This window comes from Oncorhynchus mykiss, chromosome 29 (assembly GCF_057628025.1).
Source record: "Oncorhynchus mykiss isolate SJ-2025 chromosome 29, ASM5762802v1, whole genome shotgun sequence".
Taxonomy (NCBI): domain Eukaryota; kingdom Metazoa; phylum Chordata; class Actinopteri; order Salmoniformes; family Salmonidae; genus Oncorhynchus; species Oncorhynchus mykiss.
In genome coordinates this window covers 9305094-9311691 of record NC_143050.1, presented here as the reverse complement: position 1 = coordinate 9311691, position 6598 = coordinate 9305094, and the positions used below count along the sequence as shown (strand labels likewise).

The 6598-nt window shown below is 42.6% G+C and overlaps 1 pseudogene; it reads left to right on the top strand.

The window, feature by feature from the left end:
* The first annotated feature begins 946 nt into the window (after positions 1-946).
* On the top strand, positions 947-2536 carry LOC149970334 (E3 SUMO-protein ligase ZBED1-like; annotated as a pseudogene).
* Positions 2537-6598: the final 4062 nt, after the last annotated feature.

Below are 6598 nucleotides of genomic sequence, written 5' to 3'. Positions count from 1 at the left end.
CTCACGTGGAATAGCCTTCAATTCTCAGAACAAGAATAGACTGACGAGTTTGAGAAGTTGTTTCTAGCCATTTTGAGCCGGTAATCGAACCCACAAATGCTAATGCTCCAGATACTCAACTAGTCTAAAGAAGGCCAGTTTAATTGCTTCTTTAATCAGAACAACCGTTTTCAGCTGTGCTAACATAATTGCAAAGGGGTTTTTCTAATGATCAATTAACCTTTTAAAATGATAAACTTGGACTAGATAACACAACGTGCCATTGGAATACAGTAGTGATGGTTGCTGATAATGGGCCTCTGTAGATATTCCATTAAAAATCTGCCGTTTCCAGCTACAAATTTCATTTACAACATCATACAGCAATGCAAATGTATATTTAATTTATATTTAATCTGTATAAATGTGTGCAATTACCAAACATTACATGGATTATATTACTTTTATTTATAATTCATACACATTAGCCTATGGTTTCAATATTTGAATCCATCCTGTCTCTTTCAAAAATAAATTATCCCGTTTTCTAAAGCAATATAGCTCTCACAACAGTTGTATGTAAATCTATAAATGGATTACATTTGTTATCATGTCCAGTTGTCCATGCTGTAAATTGTTGTAATCACAGCAGATGCAATGTTATTTCTATTTCTATTGAATAATTGTGATTCATATGTAATTATTATTTTTTCAGAGAGGACTGACCAAGAAAGTGGTCAGCACATTTTCCTATAGTTGGAAGAAGGCGAAGGTCGAGAGCCATGCGTCCTCCAAAACACGACCCTGTCCAAGCAGCACTGCTTCTTAAACCCGGCTGTGTAGTGATGCCGCTAGCACTGCGATGCCACACAAGTCCTCAACTGGCAGCTTCATTAAATAGTACTCGCAAAACACCAGTCTCAATGTCAACAGTGAAGAGGCGACTCCGTGATGCTGGCCTCTCAGTATGGCCAATAAAAAGCAAAGATTAAGATGGGCAAAAGAACCTCGGGTTTCCTGGGCCACAGGAGTGTGCAAGATAGTGGTCAGCACATTTTCCTATAGTTGGAAGAAGCAGAAGACCCTGACAAAGTGCACAGGATAAACTGAGCCTGCCCTCGACGAGCTCTTCACGGAATCCCGACAAGGTGGTGATCTCGCCTGCAGATGATGGAAAGAGTCCTGGAGCAAAAGGGCAGCAGACAAAAAAACATGGCACCCTGCAACCTCCTGGCAAGACATTGAGGTCTTTGAATCTATCACAGCAATAGTTAAGCCCCTCCAGAATTTCACAGATGCCCTGTTGGGAGAGACCTATGTGAGTGTGTCCTCAATCATCAAGTTTGAGGACGACACAACAGTGGTAGGCTTGATTACCAACAACGATGAGACGGCCTAGTGGGAGGAGGTGAGGGCCCTCGGAGTGTGGTGTCAGGAAAATAACCTCACACTCAACGTCAACAAAACTAAGGAGATGATTGTGGACTTCAGGAAACAGCAGAGGGAACACCCCCCTATCCACATCGATGGAACAGTAGTGGAGAGGGTAGTAAGTTTTAAGTTCCTCGGCGTACACATCACAGACAAACTGAATTGGTCCACCCACACAGACAGCATCGTGAAGAAATTCGGCTTGTCGTCCAGAAGGCGAGGTCAGTACAGGTGCATCAAAGCTGGGACCGAGAGACTGAAAAACAGCTTCTATCTCAAGGCCATCAGACTGTTCCTGCTGCCAACACACTGACTCAACACCAGCCACTTTAATGATGGGAATTGATGTAAAATATATCACTTGCCACTTTAAACAATGCTACTTAATATAATGTTTACATACCCTACATTATTTCTCATATGTATACGTATATACTGTACTCTATATCATCTACTGCATCTTTATGTAATACATGTATCACTAGCCACTTTAAACTATGCCACTTTGTTTACATACTCATCTCATATGTATATACTGTACTCGATGCCTATTCCGCTCTGTACCATCACTCATTCATATATCTTTATGTACATATTCTTTATCCCTTTACACTTATGTGTATAAGGTAGTAGTTTTGGAATTGTTAGCTAGATTACTCGTTGATTATTACTGCATTGTCGGAACTAGAAGCACAAGCATTTCTCTACACTCGCATTAACATCTGCTAACGATGTGTATGTGACAAATAAAATTTGATTTGATCTGAAGCCTGTCCTCCATTTGTTCAAGACGGAAGTTCTGAAATCAAACGAGGGCAAAGCCAAACTGAACCGAGAGATCAAGATGAGGGTCCTCAATTACCTGAATGACAAATACACCAACCCTGAAACAGATGGGTTGCTCATCATGGCTACCTTTCAGGACCCAAGGTTCAAGACCACCTACATGACCACTGAGAAGCTGGTGGAGGTGAGAGCTGCCTCTGAGACAGAAGCCCTCCTGGTAGGGAACACAGCCGTGGGAGACTTCTCTCATGAAGAGAACCAGAGTGAGAGAGAGAAAGAAGCTGCCACTGCTCCACAAATCAGCAAAGAAGTCCAAGAAGAGCCTTGGGAGCTTCTTTAAGAAAAGCAGTAGTGAACCTGCCTTGAGAACCCAGAGACAGGTCATGGAGAAAGAGCTGGACAGCTACACTCTGATGGCAACAGAGTGAGGCTGATCCTTTGGAGTGGTGGCGAGTTCACACGTCCAACTTCTCACAAGTGAGTTGTCTGGCAAAGAAATACTTATGCATCCCTGCCACAAATTCGTCCCAAGAGCATTTAGTCACATGCCACAGGGCAACTTTGAAGCCAGAAACTGTCAATAGGCTGGTGTTTCTGGCACAGCATTTGTGAAGAGGGAGGCAGTGAATTGTTACATGGTGAAGAAGTTAGTTTGAAAGGGTTTACAACTTGAAATCATAATGACCAGTGTAATGCTGAAAAAATATGCCACTTCTTATATTTGCCAAGAAAAGTAAAAACACAATTGTTTACATTTTCTTTACATCCCAAGTAGTTTAAATATTTTTGTATTTAATATTACTGCATATTTATTTAACTCATGTGCTTTTGTTTATGTATGCAGTTTTACCACAGAATGTATATATAATTGCAATGCCCTCTTTCTGTTTCTACGAGGTTAAAAGCAATATTTTGTCATTTATTAATTATGAAGGGCTCATAAAATGTTTGAAAAAATGTTTATCGTCCGGACAGTGGAAAATATTGTGAAATGAATATTTGTTAATATCTGTAACGGCATATTTCCTCCTCTTCGTCTGAAGAGGTGTAGCAGGAATCGGACCAATTCGCATCGTGGTAAGTGTCCATGTTTTAATAGACAAGACTGAACACTATGAAATACAAAAACAATAAAGTGAATATAAACGAACCGAAACAGTCCCGTGTGGCACTGACACAGGAAACAAACACCCACAAACCAACAGTGAAACCCAGGCTACCTAAATATGGTTCTCAATCAGGGGCAACGATAAACAGCTGCCTCTGATTAAGAACCATATCAGGCCAAACACAGAAATAGAAAAAACATAGAAACACAAACAGACTGCCCACCCCATCTCACATGTATTTCCCACCACAGCAGAGAGAAAGTCAAGAGGAAGCAGTGGAGTGAGGTGGACATTTTCTATGCCATGGGAGGACTGTGGGGCAGGGATGGTTATCTGCCAGGCTGCCAAGGCGTCTTTTGTTTTTAGGAGATTACCACGTATGAATTGTACCTGCTAATAATAGTTTTATTTTCTTATCTACCGAGGTACCTCGGCAGAACCTGGCGTACAGGCTGAGCGGCCGGGTGACCCATGGTGGTCGCAGTGGACCACCTACATTGCATCCACCGGAGGATGAAAATTCTCTGGTGCAGTACCAGAGAATTGTGTCTACTGCGCCAGCTATGTGCTCCCCTTCACCAGAAAGAGGCTGATGAAATACGCCGACAAAATACACAGGTATTAGGTGCTCTACATGTTTATGTATGTAGAATGCTGGACTGACTGTTCTTGTCGTGGAGAATCGTAACAAAATTTAACACTTACAAGAACTTGTGAATTCAATAAAGGCTTTTAATACAAAATATCAGAAGCCGAGCTGGTCGCGGAACAACTCCCTTCCCTAAGCTCTGGCTCTGTATTTATGCACATACAACATATGAGTCCATCCCACATGCAAATGAAGTTACTTCCCTCAGTCCATCTGCCACCATTATATCCCAATCTGTGCATCCTGCTTGTTCAGCTCGATAACGCCCATATCTGCTTTCAGTTAAGTTATAATAGTGGCAGGACGTCTTCATGTCCCAAAAATAATACATGCCCATCTTATGCTATGGGCCCCCTTACGTTCAGCCTGGTGTGTTCTTTGGTATGTCTGTCCTTATTAGGACTCGTAGACTATGTGTCTCTTCTGACATTCCTTCAGCATCTTCATGTCCCAAAAATAATGCATGACATCTTATCCTATGGGCCCCTTAAGTTTAGCCTGGTGTGTTCTTTGGTATGTCTGTCCTTATTAGGAGTTGTGAACTATGTGTCTAGTAGACTATGTGTCTCTCTCTCTTCTCCTGTGGTCTGATGTACATATTTTGCTCCCACATTCTCAATGTGTGTGATATAAATGTGGATGTGTTCATCCTGGATGGGCAATTTTATATTCTATTCTATACAAGGTTTTATGCACTCAGGAGATACAATCCTACCGCTGGGGAAGAGGTGGTAGGAAATGTTCAGGAGGAGGCCGGACACCTAAAACAAGGGGAGAGCTGAGTGTGCCACATGTCCGACGATGGACACCTTCTTCACTTCTTATGAGAGCGCTTGGAGGAGAGTGGGTTAAGGGAGAAACCCAGACAAATCGACGAGTCTTGGTTTCGTAGCGACCAGAGCAGGCACAAACCGCTGGCTCCCCAGGGCGCAAAACATGTGTACCAGCAGGCTCCAGGGAACAAGGAGGCTCCGAGAAACAAGGAGCACATCACACGACCACTCCCACCCCCCGTTTATCATCTACCCCAAGTGTTTCCCCGGCGGCCATTACACACTGGGAGGCCCCCCTCCAAACCTTGGACGGTCCACTGTTATTATTGCATCCCTTTACTTAGATGTGTGTGTATTAGGTAGTTGTTGTGGAATTGTTAGATTACTTGTTGCTATTGCTGCACTGTCGGAACTAGAAGCACAAGCATTTTGCTAAACTCACAATAACATCTGCTAACCATGTGTATGTGACCAATACATTTGATTTGAAGTGGTTTCAGCACTTCATTAATCATTCAGTGAAGGAGAGCCCTCCTCTTCGATGGGCACATGAGTCAGATGTCTTCCACCACACTGCACCCATAGGTTGAGTTCTCCAAGGTAGCTGGAGACCACGCAGCCATTTTGAAGCACTCCTACATGGTAAACAATACAGAAAATGTCAAGAGTATTCCACTACCCCGTACCAGCGCTGTAAGGACATGTGCTATGTGGTGGAAGGGATTAAGAAGTGTGGCCTCTTCCCTTTTGACCTTTCAGCCATTGAAGGGTGCCATTTAATGCCCCTAAACACCCCTAATCGAGGGAATTCATATCCTTACTTCCTTTTTTTGGGAGGGAGGGTAGATCAGCTTTTATATTGCAAATAGATTGTAGTTTCCATCAATGTAATTGTCTGCATCACTTCCAATCCCCCATATATCTTTTTGCATATATATGTATACACACAAATGACTCCTTGTGTTTGCCGCATGCTTCACCGGGGAGGAATGCACGGGCCAGTGGCAGGAGAGGGGTGAGAAGGAGATGGCAAAGAAAGAGCTTCGGGCAGCCCGGCACATAATCTAGTTACATGCTGACCACACCGCTTGCGTTGCAAAATAAAAGTAAAACACGTTATTCAATTATTGCACCCACAGTGCTCGCGCTCGCCAAAAATTAAGCTCTAAAATAGAAGTCAGTTCTATTTGTGACGCTGAACGCAGTGCGGTGCAAGTCCTGCCTCTCCCATCTCGTCATTGGTTTATAGAAGCAGATACCCACGTGCCATCTCCTCATTGGTTATACCCACGTGGGTGATTGAAAGATCGGTCGGTCGTCGTGGTAACTATGAAAGTTAGATGCCAATCGCCATATAAAGTCCAAAGAAGAAAAAGCCTGGATGGAGGAGAGATGACTAGAAAATAATCGGTTTTCTGTTTGGATTAATTCTCAGTTTAGAGGACCTTGTGCATTTCAGGTAAAATAACAACTATATATATATATACAATATAAAGTCAACGTTTATATCCCAGGACAACAGCAACAGCAAGCTAGCTAAATAGGACAAATTAGCTAGCAACTGCAAGATAGCTAGAAACATTGCCATAAATGTTTAATGCTTTTCGACCGGTCCCCAAATTAATATATTTGGTTCAGAGTTTGTTTTGATATTTCAACCTGCGTGTCGTGATCACGTTTGGTGTAGGGGGACAAAATCAATTTACGCACAAGGCCTGGCTTGGTATGGTGTTATGGAATCTATAAAACGTTAACTAGTTACTATACTGCTGTACAGTTGCTAGCTAGCAATGTCTGTATGAAGAACATATCTTTTTAGCTAGTTTGTAGCTAGTTAAAACTGCATCGCCTGTCAATGCACGATTGTCATC